The 21,277-nt window shown below is 35.3% G+C and overlaps 1 long non-coding RNA gene across 2 annotated transcripts in view; it reads right to left on the bottom strand.

The window, feature by feature from the left end:
* The window catches only part of LOC142748731 (uncharacterized), an 85,755-nt gene extending 65,550 nt beyond the window's left edge, over positions 1-20,205 (bottom strand). For both annotated transcript variants that reach the window (XR_012882299.1, XR_012882298.1), the window contains exons 1-2: positions 20,049-20,205; positions 19,886-19,946 (exon numbers count right to left, since the gene is read on the bottom strand). This is a non-coding gene — a long non-coding RNA (uncharacterized LOC142748731). The remainder of the gene's footprint in view (positions 1-19,885; positions 19,947-20,048) is intronic.
* Between the last annotated feature and the right edge of the window lie 1,072 nt (positions 20,206-21,277).

The raw sequence follows: 21,277 nt of genomic DNA, 5'->3' as shown, positions 1-21,277 counted from the left end.
AGCCAAAATATTTATAAGTAAATTAAAGGGGAAAAAAATAAGAATGTATAGGTGCCATCAGAATTTGAACAAAATGAGCAAAAAAATTTCTAAGGATAACAAAAAATAAAAACATAGAAAAAGCACAAAAAAATAGCACAATCTCAACATGGAGTTTATTTTACTGTATATATTGCAATTTTTTCATAGCTGGAAACCTAACAAACAGCCCTCCGGTGCTGACTGCATGGGTTAAGATGCTTTGTATGGCGGTATAATGAGTGTCAGAAGACAGATAATGAGGCGGTTAGACACAGTTTAGATGCTCGGCTGGGAGAAAAACAGTGGATTAAGTTTTAAAGGGTTACGTAGGGAAAACGTAGAACTGTCCCAAGCTTTACTACTGACGCTGCAGTCTGTGTGCCCGGCTGTTTTGTTGACCAACTCTGCAGATTGTTGTTACGCTTTAACCCATTCTGTGACAAAGTCGTATGTGTTTTATTATTAAGCCGATCAATATGGTATAAAAGATGTACTGGACATCGCTGCCATAGGGCATAGAACGTTCTATTGGATAATCTTATCTGCTTTATTATTTATTGAACTGGTTCACAGCCGAAATAATGTAGAATTCTCTTTAAAAAAAAAAAAGCATTTTTTTAATTTCGAAACCAAAAATATGAAGAAATACAAATTATGGTAAATTTGTATTATTGCGCTACATTTTTATCTATCTCTCTATCTGTATATAAATTTATATCTATATGTCTTTGTATATTTGTATATGAAATTCTGAAGACATAGTAGAACTCAGTTACAGTATAATATCAACATGAGGAATAGACTGTTTAGCTTTGTTGAAAGAGAATGAGAATTATTTTTACCTATTTATTATATGTTAAAGATAAGAATAACTTCCGTAAGGAAACATTCATTATGAGGAAAATGGTACACATGATATTTTACGTTTACGGCAGTCCTGTGCCTTCTATCTTTGCTCATATTCGCCTTTCTAAGTTTTTTTTACTAGTAATTATGAAGTTCTACTAAATTCTACAATATTCCTGTACTCATACTTTCTTTAAATGTTTTGGCATAAAGTCAGAGAAACCTGACATCAATGTAAATGACCAACATATAGACAGCTCTTCATCCAACACACAGACATCCCTATATACAACATACAAACATCCCTACGTCCAACACTTAGACATCCCTACATACAGCACTTAGACATCCCTACATACAGCACTTAGACATCCCTACATACAGCACTTAGACATCCCTACATACAGCACTTAGACATCCCTACATACAACACATAGACATCCCTACATCTAACACATATAGACATCCCCACATCCAATACATAGACATACATACATACATACATACATACATACATACATACATACATACATACATACACCTTTATACATTTTAATTCATAGACATTCATACTTTTAACTTATAAATATTCATACATAGAAACCTATACATCAAACAGAAACTGTAGACATCCATACATATACATCCATACATCCAGCACATAGACATCTATAACTAGACATCCATAAATCCAAAACATAGACATCCATACATATATTCAACACATATACAACCATACATATATTCAACACATATACAGCCATACATATATTCAACACATATACAGCCATACATATACATCCATACATTCAGCACATAGACATCTATAACTAGACATCCATAAATCCAAAACATAGACATCCATACATATATTCAACACATATACAACCATACATATACATCCATACATTCAACACATATACAACCATACACAGACATTCATGCACACTTATAATTGTGTATATATAGACTTTAATTATAAAACAAATTGCTTTCATTGAGTTTTAGGCGAATGCATTATCTTTTAGCAACATTACGTTTCAGGACGAAACCAATTAGAGATTATACTACCATGTAGTGAATTAATAAAGGTTATTAATACTAAGTGGCCGTATTATCTGATAATATTTTTCACATTCTAATATCCATATATTTTATATTTCTGCCTTTCATGTAATCGCTACTATGTTTTTAATGCATTTTAATGTGTTCATTTTCTGTTTTTATTTGATCATTTGCCATTAAAATTACATTTAATCATTTTTATTATTCATGTTTTTCATTTGATACTGTATGGTGAAATATGGTTCTCCAAATAAATGGTAGCATTAAAAAATCTTCAATAATCTTCATGTGTGCCTAAATATTCATTTAGAAATATTAATCCGAGCATATATATGAAGTATTGATTAATGTTAACTTTTTATACTTTATAGGTATCAAGATAAAAATGTGAGACGGTTTGGATAGAATGTAACATATAATTGATTTTTAAATTGTGAAAATATATTTAGAATTTATATATTATTATTAATATTATTATTTATATAGAGAGATCGTACCGGTTTTTACTTTGTAATATGAATTATATATACAAAAGCAAACATAGATATATTTCTTTAAATTTAATCTGATGATCACAGATATTTTATTTTTTATCAGCAGTTATTTATAAATTTGCCAATTTTTTTTTTTTTACTCAATTGCACACTATTTTAAAATTGGATACAAAATTTGAAAAGTTGTCATTTTTTTGAGAAAAAAGTAGGTGATACCCATAATGTCTGATGCCTGTCTGCATGTTTTTATAAACATCATTTTTATATATATATACACATTAAATAAAATATTTATTAAATGTAAAAATATCTAAATTTTTTCCTAAATTTCAAAGAGTTCTGACTATAAAATTGGCACATATCAGAATTTGTGTGGAAATAAGTGTTCGAATAATGTCCACAAAATATCATGTATTTAGAATGAGTCTAGAGGGGTCAGTATGAAAAATGACTGGGTAATAATTTTTGATATGGTTAATTCTCATCTTAAATATACTCTGAATAGAAATAGAATTAAAATATAAATATTACAATATGATACAGTTATAACTATTTCTTAGGGACACAAGTTTCTGTGGCTAATGGTAGCAAACAACTGTAATATAATATTATTCAATAAATAAAAAAAATGTATGTAAAAAAAAAAGAGAAATATTTTTTTTAAAAAAAGGGGGGGGTGATGTTTTCAGTATTTTATTAACAATGTAAAAATGAATTTTTAGGGGGACAGTATTAATATTTTATATTAGTAATAGATCTATTTAAACAATGATTTTTTTATACTTCAGGTCTACGTCTTCCCTACTTCGACATTTTAGTCAATATGTTTTTTCTACAATCTTTGTTATGTTTTTGGAGCTTTTACGGCTTCCCGGGGAATCAGAATATGTTGATGCTCAATAAATGAAAATTATTATAGTTTATTATTATATTTTACGATTTTCTTAATTCCTAAAATAAAACAAGTAATACAGTAATGTGAAACTCGTAACCACTCTCATTTTCGTCTTTTTAATCTACTTAAACCCTCGAAAATTTGGATGATACTATTATCAATTACCTGCAGGTTATAGAATGGAGACCTGTATGAATTAATGGATTGATTCACTTTCTGATCTATGTTATCAGTGATCGGCTATTCAGAATAGTTATTTCCATAAAATTACAGTACTGATAAATCCTTTTCAGAATATTTACAACTTTTTTATATGAATTCCCTTCCACTAAATTTACCTACGATACCATTTGAGAATTTTTTTTTTTTTTATGAATGCTACTCGGATGTATGTTACCATGAAAATTGTTGCTATGGACAAAAATGGCTTAAATTAAAAAAATAAAATAAAAACTTTTTTTATATATATATATATATATATATATATATATATATATATATATATATATATATATATAGATAGATATAGATATCTATATATATATATATATATCTATCTATCTATCTATATATCTATCTATATATATATATAGACAGATCTCTATATCTATATATAGACATTTTTAAATAATTGCAGTGATATTGCAATTTTTATTATATTGGTGGATATATTGGACTTTTTTTATGATTTTAGTAGAGATAGTGGAATTTTGGGGATATTTGCAGTGATAATGTCATGTTTAGGATATTGGTACTGATATTGAAATTTTTTTATGATATTAGTAGCGATATTGCCATTTTTATTCTATTAGTTGTGTTATTAGATTTTCTTCATGATATTGTTAGTAATATTGGATTTTTTATGATATTGATGATATTAGAATTTTTGTGATATAGGAATTTAGAATATATTTGCAGTGATATTGGAATTTTTATATGTGCAGTGATATTGGCTGCAGTTATTCGGGGAATTTAACAAGCAAACACGGGGCATATTGCCAAGTTGTTGCTTTTTATTGCAACTTGGGGCAAATGAGCGTAGCAGTGTGCACGTCTTATAAGTATTATATGAGAGCTCGGGTATACGGTGATATTGATTTTGGCACTGACACAACCCCTAAAAGAACAGACTGCAACTTTTTATTGTTAATATTTCAGTCGGTATCAAACCTGTCAAAATCTGCACGGATTTGAAAGTGGTGGAAAGTTACATTTTTTATGACTGGAAGAAAGAAACAATGAACACTTAAGAATTAAATAATGGAAATTTTAGAACCTGGATAGACGGTAAATATTCTCAACAGCTTCATTGTGCCGACGGATGTATAATGGGGGTTATTGATCATTAGTGTGGAAGGAGCCATAATTATAAGTAGAATTTATATATTACAATATAATATAATACGTATATATAATTATGTTACTATTTCATGTGCGAACACTCAGAAGCTCATATTTTAACTTTTACGAGGTCATTCTTTTATTTATTTATTTTTGTCAAACTCCCTTATATGTTCATATTTCACAGTATAAAATTATTGAACAAAGGAAATAGTCTGGGATGAAAATAGATAGATAGATAGATAGATAGATAGATAGATAGATAGATAGATAGATAGATAGATAGATAGATAGATAGATATGAGATAGATAGATAGATATGAGATAGATAGATAGATAGATAGATAGATAGATAGATAGATAGATAGATAGATAGATAGATAGATAGATAGATAGATAGATAGATATGAGATAGATAGATAGATAGATAGATAGATAGATAGATAGATAGATAGATAGATAGATAGATAGATAGATAGATAGATAGATAGATAGATAGATAGATATGAGATAGATAGATATGAGATAGATAGATATGAGATAGATAGATAGATAGATAGATAGATAGATAGATAGATAGATAGATAGATAGATAGATAGATAGATAGATAGATAGATAGATAGATAGATAGATAGATAGTGTGTGTGTGTGAGATCTGGTCCTTTATATTAGAATTGTTTTCATTTATTCGTATGCCTATATCTTTCATTGTTCTATATCTATCTAACTAACTATCTATCTATCTATCTATCTTATATTAATTATATGTCACTCTAATCTATTCTTCTATCTATATCTATCAATCTCTGTCTGTCTATCTATCTAATATCTATCCACCCGTCTATAAATTATCTATGTATCTATTATCTATGTATATGCCTATTATATATCAATTATCTATCTCATATCTTCTATCTATCTATCTATCTATCTATCTCATATCTATATCTATCTATCTATCTATCTATCTATCTATCTATCTATCTATCTATCTATCTATCTATCTATCTATCTATCTCATATCTATCTATCTCATATCTATCTATCTCATATCTATCTATCTATCTATCTATCTATCTATCTATCTATCTATCTATCTATCTATCTATCTATCTATCTCATATCTATCTATCTATCTATCTATCTATCTCATATCTATCTATCTATCTATCTATCTATCTATCTATCTATCTATCTATCTATCTATCTATCTATCTATCTATCTATCTATCTATCTATCTATCTATCTCATTATCTATCTATCTATCTATCTATCTATCTATCTATCTATCTATCTATCTATCTATCTATCTATCTATCTATCTATCTATCTATCTATCTATCTATCTATCTATCTATCTGACAGTCATGAGCCTTCTGAATGCAGAATGGGGTTTATTATTGGAAAGTGGTTCTGTCAGCTTCATGATTTCCATGTGACAGTATTGCTGGTAAGTAACGCAGTGTAACGTGTCCTGCGTGCTGGATTTTGACACTTGCCTGAATCAGATCCCTAGGGGTATAACCCTTTTAATCCTCTTTAGTTAATGTATTGGTGATCTTTACTTAGGCAAAATAAACAGAGCAGCTCCCAACAAAGCAAGGTCAGACTTCCTCAGTTACTCTCTGACCTCTGGGTCATGGCCTTTGTTCACTTCTCAATGGGAGCTGCTCTCAAAGGGGCATCACAAAATAGAGAACTAATTTAGGCACGTGCGTTCATAGAATCACTGGGTTAATGAAGATGAACTTTTTGTTTTTCTATATGAGTAAGAAATATATCATTTGTTATATATTCGAGTTGAGTATTGTTTACTTTACTGTATTATATACACACTAACGCATTATATATACTTGGCCTCATTCACACAAGGTTTCATTTTTTACTTTGTTACGCATCTTTTGTCAAATAAATAAAAGGTTCCATCACCGCATTACAGTCATTTCTATGTGATTCAGCAGATGCTAATTTTGGCATCAGTTTCGATTCAGAACGGTCTAGTGAACAGTCCGAGAGGAAAAAATGTAAAAAAAATAAATAAATAAAAGTTACTCATTAGCCAACATAACCATAAACTTATTAAAAAAATAATCACAAATGTAAAATTGTGGGGGGAAATAAATCCATTGGGAATAAATGTTACATTTTTATTTTTTTTGAGAGTTTGTCAAGCCGTAAAACCTATTTGTTTGGATCTACAATAAAAATTAGAAAAGTCCCTCTCCGTTAACTTAAAAAACCCAAAACAATGCGGACCCTGTTCCCAGCCCATAACAAATCTGAGCAGAAACCCAATTTGTGGATTCCTCTTCGACATGGCGGAATACTATAACAGGGCTTCTATGAACATCGGATAATCTATACGTTGGATAATCCCGCACCTGTTAAGGTGCTCATACACATTAGATGAAAGTTGGCTGAACAGAGTGTAACCCACCCACTGATGTGTATGGGGGTGTCCCAAGTCTCCCTTGACGGCAGAGCTCAGTGGAAACGAGGATCGGGCATGTTGAATTTCAACATGCCCGATCCTTTGTTCCCATAGTAGATAAGCGGCTTTCAGAGGTGTCTGGCAGCCGCTTACAAAAAAGTCTCTATTTTTTCTTCCTTTTCCTGGGCACTGATGAAAATTTTAAAGACCCAAAGATTCGTGAAGGCCTAGTTTTAGAAATTCAACAAGTATTTTTTCATATGTTTTATTATATAAAACACAAACTCAAAATCGAAAAGGTTCCTATTTAGAATAAGATACAGAATATATTTTTTACCTTTGTTACTTGCATTTTTATTCTTTGGATGATACAAAAGCAGCTACAAAGTGTTGCTTACACAGTAAAGGCCGACTTCCTCCACACTGACATAAAATGGCCACATTTTAGGGACTGTATTAAAGCCGCAACACCCAGTCCCACTTAGTTCTACTTATCCTAACTTAAAGCGCCCTAAAACTGTACAGTGGTCTAAGTGCGGTGCAGTAGAACCACAGAGGGGCCGGGTCGGGTGTTACGGCTTAAATACGGACCCAAAAATATGGCCATTGTGTGTAACTGGCCTAACATTTTTACTGTTATATATTTTTGCATTATATATTTATATATGAGTATATCTTAACTTCTAAGTCTATAGTTGAGAGTAGACATGCCAATAATGTTGGCCACATTCCTATAAATACCCCAATATTTAATGACCTGACTAATATGTCAAGAAGAAGTCTATAGCGCAGATCTACATTTACAATCTACAATTGCAAATAACGAGAAGAATTTTTAGGCAAGTCCAAAAAATTCCGACAGACACAGAAAATTTCCATCCACCGAAACCAGTTATGTTTTTACTAATTTATACCTATTATTGCTACATTTGACCCTAATCTGTCAAGCCGTAAATTGTTTAAAAATGGTGTGTAAATGAACACGACCTGGACGAATTATCTGAGAGAAGATATCTCGGAAGACAAAAAGTAATTAAAAAATCCATGCCCATCCTAATCCCTTAATATGTTCCTGCACACACGAGCTGGTGTGTGACTGGAGTGAACAGGGAGCACATCCTGCTGCCGATGGTGATAGCCAGTAACAAGGGTTTTGCTGTTGGGGGGTACGGAGATGAGGTATCAGCAGGAACAGGACGATGGTGGAAGTAAACCAAGTGAACAGAAGCGAAGCTTCCAACACAATAAGCAATGCAAAAACCATATAAAAATGTTTTAACCTCTTAAGAACCAAGGTCATTGATGCTACAAGCCACCCACAGGCAGATGTAGGGAATACAGAAATTTCTGCAACAAATCTGCCGGGTGTGAATATACCCCAATTTTACCCCTTGGAATGGCACATTCTAAAGGTGTTTTTTTTCTACTTGGCCAAATTTTTTTTTTTTTACTTTACTTTACACTGTCAAAGCAAAAATGTTAAACAAATTAATAGATCAATAAACAAATAAAATATAAAAAAAAATCTAATTAAATTGTTCTTGGGTATTGCAACACAGCAATACCCAAGAACAATTTAATTTGATTTTTTTTATATATTTTATATGTTTATTGATCTATTAATTTGTTTAACATTTTTGTTTTGAGGCTCTTTGCTTCATTAAACAGTTGGAGGTCGATGACGTCATTATGACATCACAGGTTTCCAATGGGAAAATGGGGACGTTTGACCGGTTCAGCTCCCTGTCTTCTCTGAAGACACAGGGTCACCCTGACACTTTCCAAGTAAGAAAAAACTTTAGTTTGCTCATCATGGAAGAATTTGATTGATTGGTCAAAGATCCATTTTGTTTTCATTGCCACCCACTTCTTTAGCTCTAGATGGAGATCTTTACTAGAACTTTCTTTAGTATTTCTCAATGAAACCTTTAATGGGACCCGCGCTCAATTCCTTTCTATGGAGCTGCCAGACACACAAGCCGGACACTGACCCCGAAAGTCTCAAGCTTCTCATGGAGCACTTCGGGGGATTTTAGGTTCCCTGTTCTCCTTATCGTTGGGGGTCCCAGCGGTCGGACCCCCAGCGATCACACATGTATCCCCTATTCTGTGGATAGAGGTACTGTACATGTGTTTTGTGGGACAACCCCTTTAACTCCTTAACGCATTATGACATACATGTACGCCATCAGCCGGAAGTTATCACTGGATATCATCACTGATCGCACAGGCACAACAGATGTGATCAGGAGAGGGAATGTGGCTTGAATTAAAAGCCACACTCCTGCACTAACAGCCAGATCAGAGAAAACTTTGATACCGGCCGTTTAACACCTGAAGCATTGCGATCAGTGCACATTGTGGTACAGACAAAGGGAGGAAGTGATTGCGGGGGATGACTGGGAAATGGTGACAGCCCTGGGCCTATCAAAGGCAGCTAGGGCTGTCTAGTAATAGTGTCTGCTAAATCAGATGAGGTCCGAGCGCTGGGACCCCTACCGATCGCAATAATGGGGAACGCCGTTTGAATGGAGCAGAGGCCGGGCATGCGTGGTGCCGCTCAATTCAAAGTTTATAGGGCTGACAAAAACAGTCGAGCACAGTGATCGTGGGGGTCTCAGCGATCGGTCCCCATCCGATCTAGAATGATTCACCTAATCAGTGGTTAGGTAAAAAAAAATTTGGAGGCTAGAATACCCCTTTAAGAGGTTAAAGGCAGACATTTAGGCCAAACCCATGAGCAAGTTACACAGCCTGATTTATATGCTCAATCTGATGATCGTATGGCTTGTCTTACAATGTTGGGGGCTATCACGTACAGACAAACCTCTTTGAGACGACTGCCCAAAATGTTAGAAATGGTGTTTTAGAGGGGTGGTCCTCCTGAAAAAACAATCTATGAGGAAATGGAAAATCTCTCACATAAAAATGTGGTCTAGCTCAAGGGTTGTCTTATGAAAGCGGTGGTCTTTAATGGAGTGGTTTTATTGTATTCTGTCTTGAGAGTGTTATGGTAGAAGAGGTGTTTTGTTGCTTTAGGTGTGACTATTGTACGATTGTCATCCGTGGAGATGAGGATAGTTCGATTTTTTTATGTTAGTTTTTTTAATTTTTATTTAATTTTTCTTTCATATATGGAACTTAGCAAATCTTGTTCCAGTTCAGTAGGATGATCCTTTTTAAGATGTGTGACTTATGAGTTGTTATTGTTAACTTTCAACACTATCGTTTAAGTTGTACCTAGTTGTAGAACCTAGTTATCGATCTATGTATTATCACTTCATTAGGCGACGTCATCCTTCCGTCGTCTTCTATCAAATTGTTAAAAACTCTATTCACCCGTTTTCTTGTTTCACCAATTGTGGGAAATTTGTGTAAAAATCAGCATGACCTCCTTTACATCTTCCACAATGTCATTCAGTTGGCCCGTAACCTAGTTTTATGGTGATATGTCCAACACTTGCTGCTTAAGTTGGTAACATTTTCTATTCACACTGGGCGACTAACCATGTGGTAGCTACAATGGCGGCCATAGTGACTTAGCATATGGGCCCTGCTTTTTCAGAAAGAGATACAACTGGCTGAATCAAACAGAAGACAAGAAATTAAAAGTTTCTATTTATTGTTCATTTTTTAAAGTTTAATGATTTTTTTATCTTAAAGCGACCCTGAAGTCCAAAAATTTGACAATACATTGAAACGGTATAGTCAACATTCCTAGTGTTCTCCTCCTGAACGATCCTGCCGCTGTTCCAGTGTGCCGCTGGTCTATCAGCGGGCAGTGGGAGGCATGTCTTAGACGTCTTAAGACTGCTCTGCATAGGGAAGTCTGAGACTGAGGTGGCCATTTTGGAAAGAAGACAACGGGGGACCGGAATGCCGGAACTGTGGCAGGATCGTTTAAAGGAAGGACCAGGGAAATTTTCTAAGCCTTACAGGACTGTTTAGAAAAAGAGGAGGGACTGCAACTCCTTGAGAGTTTTTTAAAAACGTAAGGGCGGTAGGTGTGGAAGTTGAACCAAAGTTATGAAAAATGGTTCAAATAAGATCTAAATGTTTAGGGTTAAGCTGACCTTACCTGTGGGGTAAAAACCAGCCTGCAGATGGACCATCGACCAATCGTTCAAAGAACATTAGGCCGATATCAATCCAAACATTTGACAAGTCAGACAAAAATCCTCACATGCAAAAATGAAACGTCTGATTGGCCGAAAATTGGTAATTTATACCAAAAACTCCAGTCTATTGGCCAACAATTTCCATTCATTTTTTGTACAGATTGTTGGCTATGGATTTGAAAGAACTTGACCAATTGGGAAAAAATAGCCAGTAGCTTATAAAACTTATATATGATTATAAAATAAGGAATAAAAAAATTTCGCCAACGGTATTGAGTCATAATCACTGAGATTTTCTCTCGCATCAAGTCAGGCCTTTGTCACATGACCAACTCTAATGGCTCACATACATTTGCCATCCGTCCCTAATTTCCAGATATGGTAACAAGATTTATCCTTGGCACCTTTTTTTAGCATTGACGAAATCCACAACATAATTTCCATATTTGTGCGTATTGTAGCCAGGTATTATCTGATATGTTCAAAAACAAATGTCAAGGACATCAAAATAGACCCTCAAGCGATGAATAAATTCAGGGGGGACCTCTACCAGCACGGCACATTCAAATCATCGTTGGAGCAAAGTCTTAAAGTGTCGATTCAATGTTAAGTTTCCAAATGGAAAAATAATGCAAATTTGCCTCAGCTGAAGACAATTTTTTTCACAATTTTTCATAAATCTGCCCCGTTACCTTATTTTCTAAAGATTTGACATATTCCCCCCTCTTATTTATAATTTATTTATTGCGGTTACTTATATAGCGCCAACATATTCCGCAGCGCTGTACAGAGCTCCGCACTTACTGTCCCCATTGGGGCTCACAATCTAAATTCCCTATCGGTACGTTTTTTGGTGCGTGGGAGGAAACCGGAGTACCCGGAGGAAACCCCCGCAAACACTGGGAGAACATACAAACTCCATGCAGACGTCGTCCCCGATTGCTGCCATACTTGTTCCACAAAATATTCACGTTGTAGTTGATCCCAGTGTCACAATCTATTTTAAATTTTTTATATAATTTTAAAAAAATAAAAAATTCTTCGTTTTCTGGATCTTTTGACGTCTTCAATTGATAACGGTAGTTTCAATGCAAACATATGATGCATTATTTACGATGTAGGTGATTGTTCGGTATTGGTTCAGAGAGCACAAGACTAAAGGAGGTGCACGAATAGGGTCCCAACCCAATCGTATGTGAAGAAGTATCCGGCACACAAACAAAAGTGGTTAAATTTTTCAGTTTTATTATATTGAATTTGATGCCATGGGCAATGTGCGTGCAACGTTTCGGTCCAAAGACCTTCGTCAGGCACTAGATCCCACTTGACGTTTGTTTATTCTGTTGTGGAGCGCTGCAGTCAGTATGGCGGCTTGAACTAAGCGGCAAGCCGCCATACTGACTGCAGCACTCCACAACAGAATAAACAAACGCCAAGTGGGATCTAGTGCCTGACGAAGGTCTTTGGACCGAAACGTTGCACGCACATTGCCCATGGCATCAAATTCAATATAATAAAACCGAAAAATTGAACCACATTTGTTTGTGTGCCGGATAATTCTTCACATACTATGTAGGTGATTGTGTTATGTATCCAAATTGTAATTCCACAGAAGCCGATGAACTAGCTCACCGCCATCGGAGGCCTTCTTTATACCATCAACAACAAAAAAAAAAACCTTCTCAAAGTGAAAGGAATAAATGAGAAAAAACAAAAACATCCTTACATCTCTCATAGGGCTGAGAAAAGCTGCTAAAGTAGGTCAGCAAGAATTTCTTTTGAAACCCAACCATGAAATTTTAAAATTGGCAGCGACTTTGCTGGTCTGAAAATGCTTTCCCCTTAGAAAGCAGCTGATAAAACTGCAGCTCCGGGGCGGACAGACAAAGGAGGGTCCCCATAAAATGTGGCGGATACCCCAGTAAAAATTTGGCAGTGTGCACCCATCTGCAGAGTCCTCGTAAATCTCTCCATCTCTGTTGTGTAGCGTGTGAGAACAGCTCTTAGAAATGACAGCACGGTGTCTATATGCCCGGGCCGGTTTTTGTTTTTTTTGGCCTTTTCTGGCACCTTATTGTGACATATGGCTTTAACGAGACATTTTAGAATCTGCGGTTGAAATTCGCAATTTAAAAAAAGTGCCACATAATCTGATGACCTTCCAATTTTCTACCAATAGTAATAGACATGTTTTGTAAAATAATTTTTTGAAAATGTTTTTGCTTTTTTTTTTCTACTTACTCAGGCTATTTTCACACCTTAGCTGCCACACTTACATACATTTAAAATATTTTTTTTTTTTTTTTTTTACTCTTAGACTCTGTACACACCATTATTTCTGCCACATTTTTTGTATGGACATTAATATAAAAGATAATATATATGTCATTATGATCCCATTTGTGTGTATACCCTAAAGAGGAACAAGCAATGGCCTACCGGCTATAAAACAGATCTGCAGTATGTGCTTGTATAAGATTATGGGTTAATTGTATGACATGGCGACGTGTGGTGACAAACATTGTTTTACCATATGCGACAAAGAATAAACTACCGCTAAAACCAAGCCAGGTACTATAGGTGCAAGGCATGAGAAATGTTTGCCGATAAGTTATTAGCTGTAGAATGGCGTCACTATCACCAGAGATTATCCGCCGCGCTGCCTCATTACAAGTCAGGAATTGATCACGTAGAAAGAATAAGAGCAGAAGCTTGTGGTGGGGAGAAAGCAGAGCACCTGAGAGCAGCAGAAGCAGCAGAATGTCACTTGTGTGAGAGTTTATTGTTTTTATTTTGTCTTATATTTCGGTTATTCTATGATCTTTCCTGTCGAGAAGTAGGGACAAGGCAGGAAAGAAACCTTCACACCTGAAACTACTGTATTTATAGAAGGTCCACAAGCAAACAACAAGGGAACCTAAAGTTATTGTAATGACAGGGTAGGGAGACAGACAGGTGAGCCCTAATCTACCCGCCACTCAGTCCCTGCCTACTTGCAATGACCCGTCCTAAGCGACGTGGTACAACTGGGCGACGGTCCCTACGCTCAGTAAGTGCAAGACAGACAAACAGACAAGGGTACACAGAAGCAAGGGAAATGGGGCAGCTGCCCACGGAGACACCGTGAACAACAAGAGTGGTGAACGAGCCGAGTCAAACCAGGAGAGAACGAAGTACAAAACGCTGAGCAGGAGAGTGGTCAGAAAGCCAAGGTCAAATAACAAGCAGAGGATGAGTAGTACAAGCAGCAGCAGCAAGCCAGGAAACAAGCAGAGAAGAATCACAGGCAAAGGAGGAACAGGAAAGGCAGGTATAAATAGACAGTGGGCGGGAGCTAGCTCCATCTGGCCAGGCTGTGATAGGCTCTCCCACTCCTAAGCCTGCCATCCTGAGTGGTGGAAGATGGAGTCAGTGTCACAGACATAGGAGCAGGTGCAGACTGATTACCTATGGGCGCCGACACAGAAGCTGTGTCTGGCAAATCCTTTACAGTTATGGTGGGATGTAGTGTCCCTAGAACCAGCAGTATCTACATAGAGTTGCTACATAGAAATATCTATCTATCTATCTCATATCTATCTATCTATCTATCTATCTATCTATCTATCTATCGCCTCTCTATCTCTGTCTTCTATCTATCTATTACTCATCTATCTATCTATCTATCTATCTATCTATCTATCTATCTATCTATCTATCTATCTATTACTCTTCTTTCTATCTATCTATCTATCTATCTATCTATCTATCTATCTATCTATCTATCGCCTCTCTATCTCTGTCTTCTATCTATCTATCTATCTATCTATCTATCTATCTATCTATCTATCTATCTATCTATCTATCTATCTATTACTCTCCTATCTATCTATCTATCTATCTATCTATCTATCTATCTATCTATCTATCTATCTATCTATCTATCTATCTATCTATCATCTATCTATCTATATCGATCTATTTCTATATATAGATGATTACACACACATTTAGGATTTCTTTGTTTTTTTTTGTTTTTTAAAGGGCAGTTTTGTCTGTTGGTTTAGAATCATTTATTGATACAGGTCTATATGTCAGACACAAGCGTGAGAAATGTAAATTCTGATTACTTAATATAAAACCAGTATTTCTATTCTCAGGACTAATATGAACTTGCAGGTAATGTCTAATCTTACTGTAAAAATCTTATTCTGAAAATTAGACACTTTGTCTTCTCAATATGACGCAGACCACGTGAATGAGTGAAAACCGCAGTTTATTTACACAGTAACTGTTGCGTTTACAAGGGGTTAATAACCAGCAGAAAATGCAACATTGTTTCTCGGAAAGATGAGAATAACAATACAAAAATACCAAAATTCATCCAACAAGGCATAAAGTACATAGAGATTGTGGGTGTAAATTTGTGAATTTTAGTCACTTATACATATCACATAATAATCTCTAGTTTTGGAATTCCATGTGTCGGAATGTAGTAAAGTATAAAATAATGTCTGGATAATGACCAGGCATGAAACAAGCGGGATACTGAGGCAAATTTGCTATCTATCTATCTATCTATCTATCTATCTATCTATCTATCTATCTATCTATCTATCTATCTATCTCATATCTATCTATCTATCTATCTATCTATCTATCTATCTATCTATCTATCTATCTATCTATCTATCTATCTATCTATCTATCTATCTATCTATCTATCTATCTATCTATCTAATATCTATCTATCTATCTCATATCTATCTATCTATCTATCTATCTATCTATCTATCTATCTATCTATCTATCTATCTCATATCTATCTATCTATCTATCTATCTATCTATCTATCTATCTATCTATCTATCTATCTCATAACTATCTATCTATCGATCTATCTATCTATCTATCTATCTATCTATCTATCTATCTATCTATCTATCTATCTCATATCTATCTATCTATCTATCTATCTATCTCTCTCATATCTATCCATCTCTCTATAAATTATCTATATATCTTATATCTCGCTACCCATCTGTATAAATATATATATATATTTATCATTTTATTGTCATGTTTAATCTGCGCTTTACAGTGAAACATTCTTCAGTTTCCCTGTCAGGTCTCAGTATGAGGGACGCACATGTACTGTATGTAGAATATTCTATAATGCTGAGCTATGCTGTAAAGATGTCCGTTCCAGACAGAATTACACAATTCCTGAGTGATCCATGTGCTCGCTTTTATAGAATAGCAAAGTCACGGCACTTTGGCAAGAAAGAGGTTAACCATTAACTATTGTCACCTATTCTATTTATTGTATTGTCTATTTAACGACCATTTTCTAGTCCCTTGTTTATTACAAGCCCTCGGGCTCAGGACCTCTATTTTTCTTAGATTGGACGGTCAATATATATATATCAGTGTAGAAAAAGACGGAATAATTCCACTAAATAGAGATATGTGGATAGATAGATAGATAGATAGATAGATAGATAGATAGATAGATAGATAGATAGATAGATAGATAGATAGATAGATAGATAGATAGATAGATAGATAGATAGATAGATATGAGATAGATAGATAGATATGAGATAGATAGATAGATAGATAGATAGATAGATAGATAGATAGATAGATAGATAGATAGATAGATAGATAGATAGATATGAGATAGATAGATAGATAGATAGATAGATAGATAGATAGATAGATAGATAGATAGATATGAGATAGATAGATAGATAGATAGATAGATAGATAGATAGATAGATAGATAGATAGATAGATAGATAGATAGATAGATAGATAGATAGATAGATAGATAGATAGATAGATAGATATGAGATAGATAGATAGATAGATAGATAGATAGATAGATAGATAGATAGATAGATAGATAGATAGATAGATAGATAGATAGATAGATATGAGATAGATAGATAGATAGATAGATAGATAGATAGATAGATAGATAGATAGATAGATAGATAGATAGATAGATAGATAAATAGATGCTTCAGCAGGGCGGTTGTTTTTGGATGGCGGGAAGGTAATGAGTTAACGTGTTGTTTGCATCATGTTCTGAGTGAAATAAAATACACCCGGCTTCTGCAGCTTTATAGGTTTCCTCATTTTTTAACCCTTTATATGTTGCCCTGTAGGCGACCAATACATAACCACAATCGCCGTTACATTATATTGATATTATATCATTATATTAAAATGATATCCTTTACGTCTTATGGCAAAATGGCAGCCATGACGGGTGTACGACAACAAATCTCAATTTATTATGAGGAAAATCAGCGAGACAGAAAGCCACACAAGAAGCCGGTTGTGACAAGTGACAGGGAGAGGGTATATAGGGTACAGGGGGACAGGCCCTAACCAGGGGCAGGGCAGCGGCTATTACTGACTCTGAAGCTTTCTTACTTTTTTCTTATTGCAGTTTCCTAAACTTGTATGTCGCTTTAAATGCAGAGGTCTGAGAACAGTAATGAGAAGAAAAGCCTGAACCGCTGCACGAAGCCACGAGCCGCGTCCACTGCTGCCAGAAAGTGAAAGCAGACTGCGTATGTTTGCATCACGGCAGCAGTCAAGGCGAAACACCTATGTATATACATTATATATATATATATATACATACACATATATATGTAAAGCGAGAGAGAGATGTGGTATCCTGTCCCAAGAACCAGCAATATCTAACTATTCAAGAGTTGCTACATAGAAATATCTATCTATCTATCTATCTATCTATCTATCTATCTATCTATCTATCTATCTATCTATCTCATATCTATCTATCTATCTATCTCATATCTATCTATCTATCTATCTATCTATCTATCTATCTATCTATCTATCTATCTATCTATCTATCTATCTATCTATCTATCTATCTATCTATCTATCTATCCCATATCTATCTAATATCTATCTCATATCTATCTATCTATCTATCTATCTATCTATCTATCTATCTATCTATCTATCTATCTATCTGTCTGTCTGTCTGTCTGTCTGTCTGTCTGTCTGTCTGTCTGTCTGTCTGTCTGTCTGTCTGTCTGTCTGTCTGTCTATCTGTCTGTCTGTCTGTCTGTCTATTTATTAACACTTTGCTGTATAGTATATCGGATACAGAATTGCTTACTGGTCTAATTTATGCTGTGCTGCATAGGCCTAAAACTTGTGTATGTTTTCCTGTATAAAGTTTAAGGATATTGACCTATATTGCATTTTTCTGTCCTTGAAATCACTGGTATAGAATAATATAAAAACCAAAAATATAATAATAAAAAATGTAAAGCACCTAATAACAAAATAAATGTTATACCACATCAGACATCTCTAATTCTAACCTAAAACAAACAAACAAGCCTTGCCTCTAAATGTGAATACCGGTATATATATATACACACACACACACACACACACACACACACACACACACACACACGATGCATCAAACAGCAGCAAAAAAAAACTCTTAACGACAGAAACTAAAGGTCCAGCGTGCAACTATAAATGGTGTTTCTCTCTCTCCAGTAGTCTGTGTATAATTTACCATATAGGATGTAGGCCCGGACTAGAGAGAGCAGTGACAGTGTAAATCATGACACACACATATATATTATTATTATATTATAATATCCCTGGTACATATTAGGACCTGCACGATCTGGTCTAGCTGCCGTAAGCTGAACATGTTGGGTTATTTTGAAGTCAAACCTCACAGCGTCCTCCACATCCTGCCCGCAGGGGAATGTGACTATTTTTGTTACTTTTTTGTTGTCTCGAAACTTTTTATATAGTTTTTGTGCTAACTTTGTCTCTCCCTTACAATGCATGTATATCCGTATACATTACAGTCGTATATATTTTCCTATGTATGAAGCTGTACCTATGTATATAGCTATGATTATATATATATATATAGTGTGTTTACATTCTATTGATGCATAGTCACATATGGAATGAATGAGCCTTATGTACCGGATAATAAAACCTTAAAGACGCAAATACTTGACCCGCAATGCCTGTTCCTCCTTTCTCGGTACACAGGCAGAGCTACGGGCCCCATAAAGTTTAGTCAAGCCGATGCACGTATAATAGTCTCTCTCTCACTAACTCCAGCCCTTTTTTTTTCCCCTCCTTCAAATTTCCCAATGAAGTTAAAAGTATATATTTTTTGATTACAGCATAGAGCATTCAATTGGTTGAGAGAAATGGCGAGAGATGACGCAATGGGACACTTGGCCGGGGTAGAATTGCTGATGTATGCCAAAGCAGACGTACCAAGAACTACTGTTGCTATGAGAGAATTAGCTGGTGGAGGCCTGATTACCCCCCCCCCCTCCTCTCTCTCTCTCTCTCTCTCTTTGCTTTTTTGGCTTGTACCATCGAGACTGCAAACAGCTCACTGTAAAGAAGGGAGAGGAAGAGTCCGGCGGATGTTTTCATTAGAATGAATAGGAAAAAAATGGGGATACAGGTTAGTGAGAGCGTTACGGGCGTTTATACAGAAGGGGTGGGAGGTAGAATGCTGGAGGTGAAGTTAGGATGGTGTTAACTAGGCATATCGAAAGATTACAGCACGTCAGGCAGCCATATTTAGTTACCACGGCTCCTGTTTTTGGATTTTTTTTTTCTTTTTGACAAAGGATAAGAAAAGACCCCACCTTGGTTTCTTTCAGTCAGTTTTCCCCTCTGTGGATCTCGGCTAAGATTTGGCTTTAACTCCTTGATGTAAAAAAAAAATGAAAAAAAAAATTATAATAATATATAAAAAAGCAAAAAGGAACACAAAAGGAAAAATAATATAAAAGAGAGAAAGCAAGAAACCTGGGGAAAAGCGTGCAGGATTTTTTTTTTGTCTTGCTTCTTCGGCAGAGAGAGAAAAAAAAAAGTTTGTTCTGCTGAACTTAGTTGAGCAGCCTTTGGAAACGATGCCAAAAGAGGCAGGATGTTCTCCTTACAATAGCCGTACAGTGATCTGCCACAAATGGAAAAAGCCAAATGTTGGTCTTGGGGAAAGAAGAAAAAAAAAAAAATATCATACACTCGCGCGCTCGCTCTTTTTCTCATGCGGTCCGTCCATCTCTGAGAAAGTGTAACATCTTTGCTGCAGGAGGTGGCAGCGCTTGCACCGGCAAAGGGTTAAGGAGCTGCTGTTTTTGGGGTTTTTTTTAGTACATTTTTAATATCTGGTAGCGAGAAAGGTTCTCGTTCTCGTCGCTTTCTGGTTTCCTCAAGTGTTTTTTTTGCCCTTTTTGTGTTTTTTTAGTAGCTGCTATCTCACCGGCAGTTTATAAAGCACCATACGGAAGGGACGTTTATTACAAAAAGAAAAAAAAATGTTCTGGGTAACCAGCAACGTGACATTTGGCATGATTTCTGCGGCTTGCTTGAGGTTATACAAGGGGAGGGAGGGCAGGCAAGGCTGAGTTCGGCAGTAAAGAGAGGAGAGAAAATGGAGGGCAGACACTTCTCTCTCCTCCTGCATGGTGGATCTTCTACACAATCCTCTGGCATTTTTTCGTCTTTCTTGTGCAGTGTGATTTTTTTCTCCTGTGAGCGCACTCAATCAAACTGCAATCATGGCAGCTGGGTTTTTTTCCAGCCCAGCAGTTGAGCTCTGTCGCCCAAGTGCTTATCAGCTTTTGACTCTGTGCCAAGATCATAGCTCGAAAAGAGCCAAGCAGCTTCGGCTCAGTTTTTGCAGATGGTTTTAAAGTGAAGGCAGGGGAGTTACTGTGGGAGAGGAGAAAGAGAGAAGGGGGGGGGGGCAGCGCACCCACTGGAATCGAAAACCGAATAGGGGAATTCTACGTGTCAGCTGGGTGTTAATAGGGTGAGATTTGCCCAAAGGAATTGGGGTGCCATTGTATACATAGATTTTCAGGTACACACCTCATGGCACATATCCATATACGTATGTGTGTGTATAGATGGATAGATATACTGTATATATGTAGGTGTGTGTCTATATATATATATATATATATATATATATTTACTTATACACGCATATTTCCATATGTGCATGTGCGAGTGTGTATATACATACACAT

The sequence above is a fragment of the Rhinoderma darwinii genome, chromosome 3, assembly GCF_050947455.1.
Source record: "Rhinoderma darwinii isolate aRhiDar2 chromosome 3, aRhiDar2.hap1, whole genome shotgun sequence".
In the NCBI taxonomy this organism is placed as follows: domain Eukaryota; kingdom Metazoa; phylum Chordata; class Amphibia; order Anura; family Rhinodermatidae; genus Rhinoderma; species Rhinoderma darwinii.
The sequence above is the reverse complement of the archived record's forward strand: the minus strand, read 5'-3'. Positions and strand labels throughout refer to the sequence as shown.